Source organism: Oreochromis niloticus, linkage group LG18 (assembly GCF_001858045.2).
Source record: "Oreochromis niloticus isolate F11D_XX linkage group LG18, O_niloticus_UMD_NMBU, whole genome shotgun sequence".
Classification (NCBI taxonomy): domain Eukaryota; kingdom Metazoa; phylum Chordata; class Actinopteri; order Cichliformes; family Cichlidae; genus Oreochromis; species Oreochromis niloticus.
In genome coordinates this window covers 13,924,973-13,941,384 of record NC_031982.2, presented here as the reverse complement: position 1 = coordinate 13,941,384, position 16,412 = coordinate 13,924,973, and the positions used below count along the sequence as shown (strand labels likewise).

At 41.0% G+C, this 16,412-nt stretch overlaps 1 long non-coding RNA gene across 1 annotated transcript; it reads right to left on the bottom strand.

The window, feature by feature from the left end:
- Positions 1-794: 794 nt before the first annotated feature.
- LOC106097939 (uncharacterized) lies at positions 795-10,601 on the bottom strand. Its single transcript, XR_002057277.2, has 7 exons — positions 10,274-10,601; positions 8,179-8,502; positions 7,515-7,823; positions 7,115-7,402; positions 2,708-3,037; positions 1,479-1,561; positions 795-1,388 (listed from the first exon to the last, which is right to left on the bottom strand). It is a non-coding gene; the product is annotated as an uncharacterized LOC106097939 (long non-coding RNA).
- Positions 10,602-16,412: the final 5,811 nt, after the last annotated feature.

The following is a 16,412-nucleotide window of genomic DNA, read 5'->3' as shown; positions in this document are numbered from 1 at the left end:
TATAAATCTGGGACTTTCCACCATTTGATCCTAGAACAGAAGAAGCTTCTCGGATGAGAGGTGAAACGTCTTCAAGCAACTTAAAGAACCATCACAGTGGTCAGAGAGCTCAACAGTAGAGTACAGCAAGTACAGCAAAAGATGTTGTTCGGTGGGAACATGGTGTGAAAAATTTCACTGATCCTAGCTGAGCTGTGTCAGTATTACTCATCACATTACAGCCACATGTTGGATCAGTGGTGTCTGACATGCTCTCAGAAATCAGAATATTTTCCTTGACTTTGTATCTTCACAGATGGGTGAATGAAAACACTACATATGTCCCACAAAAACTTGTTAGCCACAAGGACGGAGTCAAAGACAGGCCTGATTAAATCTGCGGGGGTCTAGTCGGTCCTACTGAAATAATCCAGCCTAATGTGACCAGATCCCAACAAAGTAAATGTGGGTCAGTGAGTGTTTTTGTTTGGGACATGTTACTGATGGTGAGAGGTGGTTTGAAATTTTCATACATTTAGATATCAAACATGTGAAGGAGCTGACATTAATGTTAGAGATATTTTTGGTCTTTCTAAACTTGTGGACTCCACTTTTCTGTTGCAATAAAAGGCTGACAGTTTAGCTTAGTTCAAGAAATCTTCAAACGTCACACAACCACAACATCTCAGGTTTATTAGCCTCTCATACCCTTATCTTTCTCACTGACTTCCTGTGTCTCTGCTGTCAGCTCTGTTCGCACATTTTATATATTTTAAGCTATAAGCTGCATGGATGTGAGTCTTGAGTCACCCCTGTTTTCCTTATATTCGCTATTTCTTAATGACATGACTTTCAGACACTGTTCATCAGCTGTAGTTTCTGACTCCTGTCATGTCTTCCCTGCAAACTGCAAACCACACTGAGATATACAAGCTAAAAACTGTTGGATGATGTCATTCATTTAACCCCCCCTGGCTCCGGCTGCATACTTCTCCTTCTCATCACTGTCATACATTCCTGCTGGTAGTGCAACAGGATAGGAGGCTATAAATAAGGGAACTTGTTTTTTTAAAGTGGCAAATAATTTCAAACATTCAAGAGTACAAAGACATCACAAACTGACACATATTCTGTCAGCTAGCTAAAGATAGAGGTTATTGAGGGGAAAAATACTGAATCTGTAAAAACTTCACTTGTAGAAACAGAGAAAGATGTAAAAACAAAAACGAGAGAGAGAGAACTGGAGAGAGAGAGAGTGAGAGAGAGATAGAAACACACACAAGTTTGAAGTCCTCTATGTGTTTCTATTCTATTTCTTGGACTGTTTCCTCCTCGGCCTCCACTTCTTCATCTCTGGAAACATCCGTCTCATCGTTCTCCTTTTTGTCTGATTTCTGCTTTTTGATGACCTGGAGAGACGGGACACAATCCATGTTACTGTTCCTACACTTCTCAGCTACTACTATGTTTAATATATGCTTTTATTTACTCTGATGTACCTTATAGTAGAAATGAAGGGCAATGTTCTCCAAAAGAAGAATCAGTGGCAGGAAAACATATCTCAGGATTGGAGTTCTTGAATCTGTGGAAAGAGATCAGTCATCATCACTTACCACAAAATCTTGTGAAAAATCTCCTCATAAATCATTTATGTTACCATCCAGAGATTATGAAACAATGGGCTCCCAGTGAATGAAAAGACCCTCTCCACCTATCTCCCAACTGTCCTCAACACGATATTACCCAGACACACATGGTTTAGGAGGTGTGGCTCCATCTGACCAATACAGTGACGACATTGCAACATTGTAGACTGAACAGCAGCCACTAATGAAACACCTAAAGTTTGAAAAGCTTTAGGTCGTCGAACAATTTGTGTTTTTTTATGTGTGTATCCACAGTTATTCAGTGAATATGTTCTTAAAGTGAGAGTCTGAATGTGATGTTGAGAGATTCAACAAAAGTATTCAATGTGCTGTGAAGGAATTAACATTTTATAACCACAATTTTCAGGGGCTCAGCAGGTGTGGGCTATTTCTTTGTTCAAGAAATAAATTCCAGGTATTTTTTAAATCCTTTTTCTGTGTCGATGAAAACATTTCAACATGATGCAGTCAAACTATCACTGCCATGATCAGTAGATGCTACTGACTGTGTGGATTGTAGATGGAGGATCTATAAGCAGATGCTAAAACAGGGTTGAAATGAAAGCGACCCATTTATTTTGGCTAATGACAAGCATTAGCAAGACAAAGGCAAAAAAGAGAAACTGAAACCTTTAACATGGAAAACACACTAGAGCAAGATAAAGACCTGCTCTGTCAAATGGAAAAAGAAGACGATGACTTTATACAGTACAGACACACACGGGCAATCAGGGAAGCAGAGACAGCCGGGGAGAACGAGTCACAGCTGAATTAAATCACAGAAAACTAAACAATGGAAGCAAAAGTAAAAGCAAAGCACAAGGAACACTCGCTCTCAAAATAAAACACGAAGTGCGATAACTAAATGTGGAAAACAGACACATGAATGAATGAGCAGAGAACACTGAGCGAGGAATTAAACTTTAAAGCAACGAGGAACTGAAAACAAGACTAAATAGACTAAGAACAAGTGCAAATGCAAAACGAGACTTGAAAGTTTAAAAACTCAAAACATTCCGTAAACTGACCCTTGACACTCACAGCAAACAGAAATGTTGAGTTCTGTTGTCTCCTTAACTTACATATAACGGAGACATAAATCCACTCCCCCTGAGAAGTGAATGTTCCTGCTGACACAGTTATCTCATACACACAGCTGTAGCGGCCCTCGTGTTCAAAGTCAGCTGCAGGGAAACTAAAGGAGGCTGAGCTGCTGTCAGATGTCTTATTGTGTTTGATGTGTTTCATGTTGGAGTCATTGTAGATGAGACTGAAAACTCCTCTTGAATAGTCTTCATTATTTGAGCAGGTGAAGATGAAGCTGTAGCCCTTCATGATTTCTCTACCTTCAGGAACCTCAGCCAGTCCTCCATTTGGAGATGTCACAGAGATGCTGGGCTGTTGCAGCGATACTGAGAACAAAAGAAACAACAAATAAAGAAGCTGTAGTGAAAAAGAGGCACCACCTGGTGGCTGAAAAAACTCTATGTCATAGTTTTAATGTGTGTACCATGTTTGAAAAGTGATCCAGAAATGCTGGTGTCTTCTCTGGACCAAAGCTCATTTAAAATACACTGAGTCTCTAAAATGGAAACTGTTTTGTCGTCAGATGAGTCCAAATTTGGAAAACATGAACGTTTTCAACATTCCAGAATACAGAGGAGAGGGTCCATGCAACTTGTTATAAGCGCTCAGAACAAATCCTGCATCTTTGCTGGTATGGAGGTGCACTAGTAAAGCAACATATACAACATACACCATCCAGACAACATCTTTTTCAGGGACTAGTTTTCATATTTCAACAAGACAACGCTAAACTGCATACTGGATCTATTAAATCAGCATATATATATATATATATACATACATATATATACATATATATATGTATGCTTTATAATTATATAAATTATAAAGCTATTCTTATTTCTGTTAATGATAAGAGACAATAATGATTTGGGGCATCAAAAACACCCAGGCCTTGGAAACTGCCAAGCAAAGACTCACAGCCTTGGCCAGCCGCTTGAGGAGGTACACCAGAGAGATAGAAGGCAGGAGAATAAACCAGCTGTTCTCCACAGAACCAGCAAAGGTGTACTCTCAGTGGCAAGGGAACAATAATAACAGAACAGCACCACCAAGGCTGGAGACGGAGCAATACTGGAAGAGCATATGGGAGAAAGACACAACCCATAACGGCAATGCTCAGTGGCTAGTGGATCTGAGGGCAGACCATAGCGACCTCCCTGAACAGGGTCCAGTAACCATCACAGTGGCAGACATCCAAGAAAAGGTCTCCAGTATGAAGAATTGGACAGCACCAGGCCCCGACATGGTTCACGCCTACTGGCTGAAGAAGCTGACTGCACTCCACGAGCGTCTGGCAGCACAAATGAACCAGCTGCTAGTTAACGAGAGACACCCGGAATGGCTAACTGAAGGTCGGACGGTCCTGATCCCCAAGGACCCCAAGAAGGGACCGGTCCCATCCAACTACCGACCAATAACCTGCCTCAGTACTACATGGAAGCTCCTGTCAGGCATCATATCGGCTAAGATGAACAGGCACATGGGTCAATACATGAGCGGGGCACAGAAAGGGATTGGCAAGAATACCAGAGGCGCAAAACACCAGCTACTGGTAGACAGAACAGTCAGCCGAGACTGCAAGACCAGACTGACCAACCTGTGCACAGCCTGGATTGATTACAAGAAGGCCTATGACTCAATGCCCCACAGCTGGATACTGGAATGCCTAGAATTGTATAAGATCAACAGGACCCTAAGAGCCTTCATCAGGAACTCAATGGGGATGTGGCACACAACACTAGAGGCCAACTCCAAGCCCATAGCACAAGTCACCATCAAGTGCGGGATCTACCAAGGAGATGCTCTGTCCCCACTGCTGTTCTGCATAGGCCTGAACCCCCTCAGTGAGATCATTAACAAGACTGGCTACGGATACCAACTACGGAACGGAGCAGTTGTCAGCCACCTCCTGTACATGGATGACATCAAGCTGTATGCCAAGAGTGAACGAGACATCGATTCACTGATACACACTACCAGGCTATACAGCAATGACATTGGAATGTCATTCGGACTGGAGAAGTGTAGTCGGATGGTAACAAAGAGAGGGAAGGTAGTCAGAACTGAGGGGATTGAACTACCAGAAGGCAACATTGCAGACATAGAGGACAGTTACAAGTACCTGGGGATCCCGCAAGCGAATGGGAACCATGAAGAGACCGCTAGGAAAGCTGCAACCACCAAGTACCTGCAGAGGGTCAGGCAAGTCCTGAGGAGTCAGCTGAACGGTAAGAACAAGATCCGGGCCATCAACACCTACGCCCTGCCCGTGATCAGGTACCCTGCTGGGGTAATACGCTGGCCAAAGGAGGAGATAGAAGCCACTGACATAAAGACAAGAAAGCTCCTTACCATGCATGGAGGGTTTCACCCCAAGTCCAGCACCCTGAGGTTGTACGCTAAGCGGAAGGAAGGGGGCCGGGGACTGGTGAGTGTCAGCACCACAGTCCAGGATGAGACAAGAAACATCCACGAATACATCACGAAGATGGCCCCAACTGACAGCGTGCTCAGTGAATACCTCAGGCAGCAGAAACCCAAGAAAGAGGAGGAAGGCGAGGAACCATCATGGAAGGACAGGCCCCTGCACGTTATGTACCACCGGCAGATAGAGGAGGTGGCTGATATCCAGAAATCCTACAAGTGGCTGGACAAAGCTGGACTGAAAGACAGCACAGAGGCACTAATCATGGCAGCACAAGAACAAGCTCTGAGCACAAGATCCATAGAGGCTGGGGTCTATCACACCAGGCAAGACCCCAGGTGCAGGCTGTGTAAAGATGCCCCAGAGACAATCCAGCACATAACAGCATGGTGCAAGATGCTAGCAGGCAAGGCATACATGGAACGCCATAACCAAGTGGCCGGCATAGTGTACAGGAACATCTGTGCCGAGTATAACCTGGAAGTCCCGAGGTCAAAATGGGAGACGCCCCCAAGGGTGATGGAGAATGACCGAGCTAAGATCCTGTGGGACTTCCAGATGCAGACGGACAAAATGGTGGTGGCTAACCAACCGGACATAGTGGTGGTAGACAAACAGAAGAAGACGGCCGTAGTGATCGATGTAGCGGTTCCGAATGACAGCAATATCAGGAAGAAGGAACACGAGAAGCTGGAGAAATACCAAGGGCTCAGAGAAGAGCTCGAGAGGATGTGGAGGGTGAAGGTAACGGTGGTCCCCGTGGTAATCGGAGCACTAGGTGCGGTGACTCCCAAGCTAGGCGAGTGGCTCCAGCAGATCCCGGGAACAACATCGGAGATCTCTGTCCAGAAGAGCGCAGTCCTGGGAACAGCTAAGATACTGCGCAGGACCCTCAAGCTCCCAGGCCTCTGGTAGAGGACCCGAGCTTGAAGGATAAACCGCCCGCAGGGGCGTGCTGGGTGTTTTTTATATATACATACACACATATATATATATATATATATATATATATGTATATATGTATATATGTATACACCTCAAGGTGCTTTACATTATTAAGATAAGATAAGTCATTATTATTAAGATAAGTCATTAAGATAAAGACTGAACAGTTTTAAAAATAAACCACGCCTGTCACATAACCCCCTATGAATTAGCACTTGGCAACATTGGGAAAGAAAGGCTCCCTTTTAACAGGAAGAAACCTTTGGTCAAACCAAGGATTTCGATTCTAGATTTAACAGGGAGTTAATGAAGAAATGCCAACATGAGAGAAATATGCTTTCTCTTTCTCTCAGTCTCTCGCAGCTGCATTTTGGATCAACGGAAAACTTTTCTGGGAGTTTTTAGGACAGCATGATAAAAATAAATTACAGTAGTCCAGCCTAGTAATAAATCCATGAACTAGTTTTTCATCATCACTCTGAGACAGGATACTTCTCATTAATAGATATTGTGCAAATGGAAGAAAGCAGTCCTACATATTTGTTTAGTAACAGCATTGAAGGAATGTTTTGCCATTTGAGATTTGCAAATAATTATATTCCAATTTTTACTTAGATTTTACACATCAGGCCAACTTTTTTTGGAAATGGTTTTATTCTTGCTTTTTCCTTTAGCAACTGCCAGGTCAAACCCCAGTCAGACACAAAAAGCAAAACTCCTACATAGATGGCTATTTTCATGGTTTGCAGTAAAAATTAGGAAAATGTTTTTATTCACATAGGGGGTATTTTAATTTATTGATTGAAGTGAACACTGGCATACAATGAAGTTAGGTTTCTGCAATCTCAGAGATAAGTGGGGAGTGACTATTAAGTGTTGCCGTTATTCGATGAACTGCTAAAATTAAGACTTCTTATCTTAATGGATGTTATATTTTCATGCTAAAAACCTGTAGTGGGCGTAACAAATAAGCACACTATTTTCACTGTCACTTAATCACTGTAATATAAACAATAGTACATTTTATTACCAATAACAGAGAGGTTAGCAGAGTCACTTGTGGAGATGCTGGAGTCGTATGAATATTCACACTGGTACAATCCGTCCTTGTCAAAATCTACTTTGAGCATCTTGAATGTAGCAGAGTTGGTAGTTGATAGTTTTTTCTGACTGAATGAGCCTGAAATCTGCTTCAGAGTAAATTCTCCTTGTAGAAGCTGTTGGCTTTGAGGTGATATTGAACAAGTGATGCTGACGTCGCTTCTCCACTCAACTTCACCAGCAGGAATCATGGAGATTCTGGGCTTTGGGAGGATCACTGAGAAAATAGCAGTCACTGTGAGACAGCGTGTGCAACTATAATGACAAAAGTCTCACTTGATTATATTCATGATTTTCATTGTTTATTATTAAAAAAAATCACTTCTCACCTGAGCAGACAACACCAGCATCCTTACTGTGTGTACAGTCATGTGTCCCAAATCCTCTGTGTCGACACTCAGTCAGAGATCTCTCACTTCCTGAACAGTCCACATCATCAAGCCAGATGGATCCACTTCCCTCACCAAAGCGGGTTGATACAGCACCACTCTGTGCCGTTCCACAGCCCAGCTCTCTGCAAACCACCTCAGCATCATTCATGTCCCAGTTATCATGACAGACTGTTCCCCAAGTGTTGTTGTAAAAGATTTCGACTCTTCCAGAGCACAAAGTGCTTCCAGATAATCTGACTGGCACACCTAGGTACAGTAAACAAACACAATTAATTTCAGAAATTAAAACAATCCAAACCTGCAGTCCTTTGCTCAGTCTACACACCGAACTGATTATGGATTATAAAAAAATACTGATGGGACAGATTCAATGAATTGCTTCATGCTAACACTTGTTCAGCATTGCCAGAGATTTAGTATGAATCACAATGAGGACTGTGCATGCAGTATGTTCATATCTGAAGTTAAATAAAAAATCCCACACAAATGGAGGGGTAGATATAAACATAGACTATATGAGACAATGGCTCAAATCTAAAACTGTACAAATATTGTAACCTTAATTATTATATATTTACCTTTAATCAGTAATGTTTCTTACCTGAGCAGACAACACCAGCATCCTTACTGTGTGTACAGTCATGTGTCCCAAATCCTCCGTGCTGACACTCAGTCAGAGATCTCTCACTTCCTGAACAGGACACATCATCAAGCCAGATTTGTCCTCTTCCTTCACCAAAATGAGCGGACTTAGTGGCATTCAGAGCTGTTCCACAGTTTAACTCTCTGCAGACCACCTGAGCATCATTTAGGTCCCAGCTATCATCACAGACTGTTCCCCAGCTGTTACTGTGATTGATTTCAACTCTTCCAGAGCAACGAGCTGACTCAGACTTATCTGGATTAAATAATCTTATCTGATCACCTAACACAAAAAAGACAAGATTAGACTGTGTGTTTCTAATTTTTTTATTACTTAAAGTCAAAGAAGCAAATAATGGTGTGTTTGGGTCACTGAAAAGAAAAAAGTAGAATAAATGAGCTTGTGATATAGTTCAACTCTTTAAGAGCAAATGCCATGTTTTTTCTATTCATAGTTTAGAACAGCAACTATTTGAACATCTTTGTGAGACTCATCTGAAGCGCACTCAAACTCACAGTGGAGAAATAAATGGTAAGAGCTCAGACGCACAGCCCTTTTTTTTTTTAAGTATTAGCAGTTTGAAAAGATGATGGAAAAAACATATTTCTCTGTAGATTACAGGTACATTTATTGGAGATAAAGTATCTGAATTTCAGAAGCAGGACCACGCCTCCAAACACACCCTTCCAGTTCTTATCTATATATGATCCCCACTCCTACAAGCTGTTCATTCTCATTTTCCTTCCCACCCTTTTTCAGTTCTTTCACTTCTTTCACATCTCGTTCATACATGAGTCTTCCTGAGTTTCTCTGATAAAGCTACATGTTTTTCCGTTTGTCATTCTGTTTCTTCCTAGTTTGTGTTCGACCTTCTTTTCTGTGCATCTTTGCCAGTTTGATGAAAGCCCAGTTGGGATAACCACGTTTTTTAAGAGTACTGACTGACACAAATGGAAAGGTCCAGAAACTTACACTGGATCCAAAGAATCCAGATGAAACCTGATGTGGTCTCACTCTTCACTTCTTCAAGACTCTTAAGTACGGTGGCCCCAAGAGGTCAAACGGACTGCAACTTCAGAAAACACTTGGCCTCTCAGGGCCACCGTACTTAAGGGATAAATCCCACTAGAACTTAAAAACCTGGACTCTCCATTATTTGGTCATAGAACAGAAAAAGCTTCTCGATTGAGAGGCAGAACATCTTCAAGAACCTTCCAGTCACTTTTCTTTTCAAGCTCATTAGGTGGCACAGTTTGGTTACTTTAAGAGTTGATTTCCACTGCTCACCCTGAATGTTGATACTAAACACACACTGGCAAAACTATTGTGAGTTAATGATAAATCTGTTGATGATTAAAGACGTACCTGAACAGATGACACCAGCATCTTTATTGTGTGTACAGCTGTTTTTCCCAAATCTTCTGTGCTGACACTGGATTATAGATCTTTCATTTCCAGAACAGGACACATCATCAAGCCAGATCGGTCCACTTCCATCACCAAAATGAGACTCTTTAGGAGCTGCCAGAGCTGTCCCACAGTCTAACTGTCTGCAGACCACCTCAGCGTCATTTAAGTCCCAGCCATCATCACAGACTGTTCCCCATCTTTTTTGATGGGGGATTTCAACTCTTCCAGAGCAACGAGCTGAACCAGAACCAGTTAATTTGATGCTTTCACCTAAACACATAAAAGAATGACATCCACTTTAAACAGAATACACAGTATTTTTTGATGATATCAAATGCACTTGAACACACAATTAATGATGCAAGTGACAAAAGCTGCACATAGTCCAACTTTAGTTTTTCAGACAAATCTATTGGAAGGTTTAAAGTACGATTTATCTTTGAATTACAGCTGCATTCATAGTAGAACATGTTAGTACTTAATGCTACACTGTATGGTTACTTCAAGAAGTCAGTTGGTGCTCACCATGAATTTTAGTTGAAAAACTCACTGACAAATGAATAATAATGATGAAGTTGTAAAAGAAAAGAACAAAAATGTTTAACTACATTTGATATTGTAGATGGTTTTGTATGTATCTCACCTGAACAGATGACACCAGCGTCCTTTTGGTGTGTGCAGTCGTGTGTCCCAAATCCTTTGTGCTGACATTTAGTTAGAGAACTTTCACTTCCTGAACAGGACACATCATCCAGCCAGATTTGTCCTGTTCCTTCACCAAAGTGAGATGATCGAGGAGCACTCAGCGCTTTCCCACAGTCTAACTGTTTGCAGACCACCTCAGCATCGTTAAGGTCCCAATCATGATCACAGACTGTTCCCCATCTGTTGTTGTGATAGATTTCAACTCTTCCAGAGCAACGAGCTGACTCAGACTTATCAGGATTAACTAATCTTATCTGAGCATCTGACAAAAGAAAGAGCAGATTAAATTGTGTGTTTCTTATTTTATTTTATTTTATTTTATTTTATTATTCATTTATTTTATTTTAAGTCAAAGAAGCAATAATGGTGTAAATGTGTCACTAAATGAGCCACAATTTAGAAATGTGGAAACGTAGAAATGTGTGGAGTATCAGGATGAGAAAGCAAATCTAATGAATAATTGAGGAAGGAAACGCAGTGAGGAAATGAAAAAAATGAAATTACATTTTTTTTAAAACAATCATTTTGTAAAATTCTGAATTCTGATTTTCAAAGATAGTTTTTGAGTGTTTAGTTTTCTTCATTAAATCTTTTCCACTGACTTTATTTAGTCATGCTTTCATAGTTCAGTTAGAAATGCTTATTTTACTTTACTAGAATATTTAATATTATCATATTATTAATTGCTAATTAATCAAATGAATTATTGATTTATTTTCCATGTCAAAACAGAGGGTGGAGGTGTAAAGTGTCTGTAATTGATAACTGTGTGGTACAAACATTAAGGTGCACAGATTTAGTTAGCAATCTGAGAGAAGATACTCAGGGTATTGTGCCAAACTGATATCATTTTATTTTATTCCATTCTATTGTGTACAGTATCTACTGTGTTTTTCAAATTTTCCTATGTAACTTTGCACTGTCCACTTTCTGCTGTAACAAAACAAATTTCCCACATGTGGGACCAATAAAGGTTATCTTATCTTATCTTATCTGCACCTATTTTTTACCTTTTATTACATATGATCTGGACATTATGTTCATTTATGTTCATGGTTGAACTGTGACAAATGTGTATTTGTCTCTGGTGATGCTGAGGGCTACAAAAAGGCCAGATACGACCTAGGTAGAGCCATCAGAGAAGCCAATAGGGGTGTGTATTGGCAAGAATCTGGCGATACAATATGTATCATAATACAGGGTAGACGATACAATATATTGCGATGCTAAAAGCCAGATGATATTTGTGTTTAGTCGGACTAAATTTAATTAGGAAAACTCACAGTAAACAGTCCAAACTGGTAAATGCCTGACATGAGCCATCTGAAACGAAAACACTCTCTCTCTAACTTCAAAATGAATGGAGAAATTAACATCTGCCTTATTACAAGTCATGTCAAATAAACAAACAAAAACTACTTTACTGAAATATCAACTATTTTTTTAACATGAAAAAAGGAAACAATGTAACACCGAGGTCTTACTTGCTAAGTACTATGATTGTAAAATACTTATCCAAAAACTGCTCTATGGAGCATCAAAACAAAGCACTTTTTATGTGACCTTAACATAAACAAATATAAATCAAAAATGAAATTGCTTGAAGAATCCAACCAAGTAAACATTAACAAATAATGTAAAGTGCTATTAAAATTAAGTGTTAATAAAATAAAGTACAGCTCCTCAATGTCCATCAATGGAACACTTTTAGTACAACCTGAAAAAGGGAATTTACTCATCTAAATAAAAGTGCTTATGAGACTCAACCAAAATATCAAACATTCTCAAATCTGAGATTTTACATGTTATAGTGTTTTCTCAGTGGTTATTTTTCAATTTCCAGATTTTTGTGCAGGAATACAAGCTGGTCGACATGGTCAGCTCTCAGGACACTTCTCTGTGCATTTACTATGCCTCCTGCAGAGGAGAAAACTCTCTCTGCAGACACACTTGTTCCAGGAATGCATAGGAAACTCCTTGCTACTTTGGATAGCTGAGGGTATTCCTGTTCATGGTCCTTCCACCAAGGGCTGCCTCTCACAGCCCTTTGCCTGTGAGAGGCAAAGGGCTCTCATCTCTGCAGCAAAATCATGTTCTGATTTTGGTGCAGCATTGTCACTAGTAGAGGTAAACGTAGCTCCAAGCAAGTCCACCAATGCACATGAGGTCCTCTGTCTCTTTAGGGGTGGCCGAGGGATGGAGTCAAAGCTGTTTTTGATATGTGGGTGATAAGCCTCCTCTGTGGCATTCTCTTCCTCCACCTGTTTGTCAGTCTCCTTATTCTTTTGCTGCTGAAAAACATTAAATTCAAATAGTTTTAATGTCACAAAGTCAAAATTCAAATCCAAGATTCACCCTGTTTTGCACTAATATTTGATGACAAATGTCATCAATATACTTTAAAAAAAAAAAAACTTTATTCACTTGCTTATAACTTCAGTTGAACTTTTCCAAGTAAATTCATTCATTTATTTACTTACATTTTTTTTTCCTTCTTTATCACAGCCACCACAGTGTCCAACAGTGTGGAATAGCTCTCACTGGTCTCTGCTTCAGACAGAAGGGCAGGTCCTTAAACCGAGGATCAACAGTTGATGCCATCCATAGTGTCTCCCTCTTATTTACATATCTCTTTCTCAGATCTTCTGCTATGGCAGTCTTAATGTCCCTTACTGTCGGTGTATCATCAACACTTTCTTGTGCACCCATCACAAGCTTGGCATGAAGAGGAGCAATGATGGACAGGCATGCTCTCCTCTCACATCACCAAGGTGGCGTCCTTCATAGGCTTGAGTGCCCTGCACTTCTTCTGCACATGTGATGTCAGACTCACTTAATGTGAAAATTTCTTTTTCACTCTTCCTAACTTCTGCAGAAAACAGAGCTGCACAGATGGCTGGTTGCTGTTCTAAAAATTGTTCTATCATATCATAGGAGCTGTTCCATTTTGTAATTACGTCCTTGATCAATCTGTGAGCTGGTAGCTGAAGGAGGCACTGTTTCTGCTTTGACTGATTGCTGGCTGTGGTGCTGCACCTGAAAAAGGCTGTTACACGTTGGATCCTCCCGAGAAGTCGCACCACGGATTGTATTTTCAGTGCTTTCTGTGAGGCGAGATTCAGACTGTGTGCAAAACGTTGTACGTGCGTCATGCCTGCAAGTCTAGCCGCGAGAGCCATGTTTGGTGCATTATCGGTAACAACAACAAGGTCCTTTGCGTTCAGTCCCCATTCAGCCACAGCATCAGTTAGTAACGCTGCAATGTGTTCACCTGTGTGACTGTCATGCATGGCTCGGGTTTGTAGTACATGAGACTGAAGGTTCCACTGGTCCGTTATGTGATGTGCTGTAACAGTTACGTACGATTCAGTGGCTCTCGAAGTCCAAGCGTTGCATGTCAAAGCAACTGTCTCTGCCGAGCTGAGAGAGTCCAGCAATTGAATTGCAACATACAAAAGAAATAAACAGTAAATGCATGTAATTTTTCAATTTAAAAAATCGATAACACTGATTTTGAATATCGATTCAGTATCATTGCACGAAATATTGCGATATTTTGATATATATATATTGATATTTTCTTACATCCCTAGAAGCCAAGAGGCAGTACAGACTAAAGCTGGAAGGAAAGGATACTACAACAACTCAGATTCCCGATGCATGTGGCAGGGCCTGCAACACATCACTGATATCCAGCAGAGGAGCAGAAGGGTCACAGTCATCTGCAACACGGTACCAGACGAGCTGAATGAGTTCTACGCTCGCTTTGACACCCTCAACACCAACCAACACAGAGGGACTCTACCAGCAGAGGCAGCACAGAGCTCTTCACTCACAGTGACTTCGACTGAGGTATGCAAGGTTCTGAGGAGGACCAACCCCCGAAAAGCCGCCATCCCTGACAGCATCCCCAGTTGTGCTTTGAGAGTCTGCCCTTCAGAGCTGGCCGAGGTGTTTACAGACATTTTCCCTCACCCAGCCAGCTGTGCCCACATGCTTCAAGTCCACCACCATAGTGCCCCTCCCCAAGAAAAACAACATAACCTGTTTGAATGACTATCGCCCCATCGCACTCCCTTCAATTGTAATGAAGTGTTTTGAGAGGATAGTTATGCCCCATATCAAAGAAGCCATCTCAGTCACATTAGACCCTCTGCAATTTGCATATCGAAAGAATCATACTACTAAACAATTAATGCAGCCATCCACACAGCCCTTGTCACAGTCTGGCGGAGGCAGACTGTATGGAGTGACGTAGAGGACCCAAAATGCAGATAAAATGGAAAGTGGAACAAAACTTGAATTAACAAAAAGCGAGCAGTTTAATGAGGCTGGTAAAAAAGGTACAAACAAAGGGCAAGGCAAATTTAAGTAAAACTAACATAAACCTAAACTGGGAGAACTAAACAAATAACATGAAAAACCTGGACATGAAACCTAGAAACATGGCGTGGAGAACATGACATGAACAACAGACGACCTGACCAAGAAAGAACAGAAACACACGGACTAAATACACACAAGGGTGATTAGGGGAAGTAGAAACACATGGGGAAACAACTGACACTAATCTGACATAACGAGACAAAGGAAGCAAAGCTGACTACACTGACATAGGACACAGACCTTCAAAATAAAACAGGAAACAGAATGGAAAGTATACATGACAATACAACTTCACAACATGGACAAGAAGACAAGAAACATGACAGACTAACACAGAGGACCAAAGAGAGGAGTCTCAGCTGGTGTCCTGGTGCCTGGAAAATAATCTCTCCTTAAATGCTGAGAAGACCAAGGAGATGATTATTGACCCAAGAATGCACGCCCCACTACACATCAACGGGACTCAGGTGGAGAGGGTGAAGACCTTCAAATTCCTTGGCCCCCCCATCAGTGAGGATCTCACCTGGACCCAAAACAAATGGCAGATCATCAAGAAGGCTCAACAACAACTCTTCTTTCTAAGGAAGCTGAGAAAATTTGGATTAACCTCAAAACCTCTCAGCAACTTTTACAGATGCACAGTGGAGAGTATCCTGACATCAACTCCATCACAGTGTGGTACAGGAACAGCACCACTCAGGACAGGAAGGCTTTCCAGTGTATCATTAAAACGGCACAACTCATCTGTGGAGTACCCCTCCCACCACTACAGGACATTTACAATACCCGGGTCTGGAAAAGGGCACACAATATCATTAAGGACAGCACCCACCCACAGCGCACACTGTTTACACTCCTACCATCTGGCAGACACTACAGGAGTGTGAAAGCAAAGACAACCAGACTTAAAAACAGCTTCTATCCACAGGCCATCAGGCTACTGAATCACTGACTACTGTCGAACTGTGATTTAACTGGAAATTTGCAATTTTCTACAAGTATACACAACATAATAAAACTGTAATTACCCTTAACCTGTAAATTTACAATTCTGTACATTTATATTAGCCTGTAAATTTGCAATTTTTGTACGTCTCTACACATACACTTTAATATTACATACTTTGCATATATATCACTGTGAAAGTGTTGCAACTACTTCCACTTTAAATTCTGATTATATCCACACATAAGCTACAAGATCTACAAAGCACTGTTTTACTTATTATTACTTTCTTTTTAGTCATGCGAAGGGAACCTACAAAGTAAGAATTTCATTGCTCTTTGTCTTTTGCCATGTACATGACAATAAACTTCTTGAATCTTGAATTCAAATATAATGAGCCCTGAATTTAGGTTTTTGTGATCAGTTGTGAGAACCTCTGCTTACTTCTTTTTCTCAATGACACAAACATATGTTTGGATTGAATATGTGCTAACTTGATAGTACAGACCTGATTTTAAAACTTTTCTTTCCAGTTTTTGTAGTGAAAACTTCATTAAACACAACATACAAGTACATATATTATGGAGGGAGAGCCTTCAGTTTTCAGGCCCCTCTTCTGTGGAACCAGCTTCCAGTTTGGATTCGGGAGACAGACACTATCTCTACTTTTAAGATTAGGCTTAAAACTTTCCTTTTTTGCTAAAGCATATAGTTAAGGCTGGATCAGGTGACACTGAATCCTCCC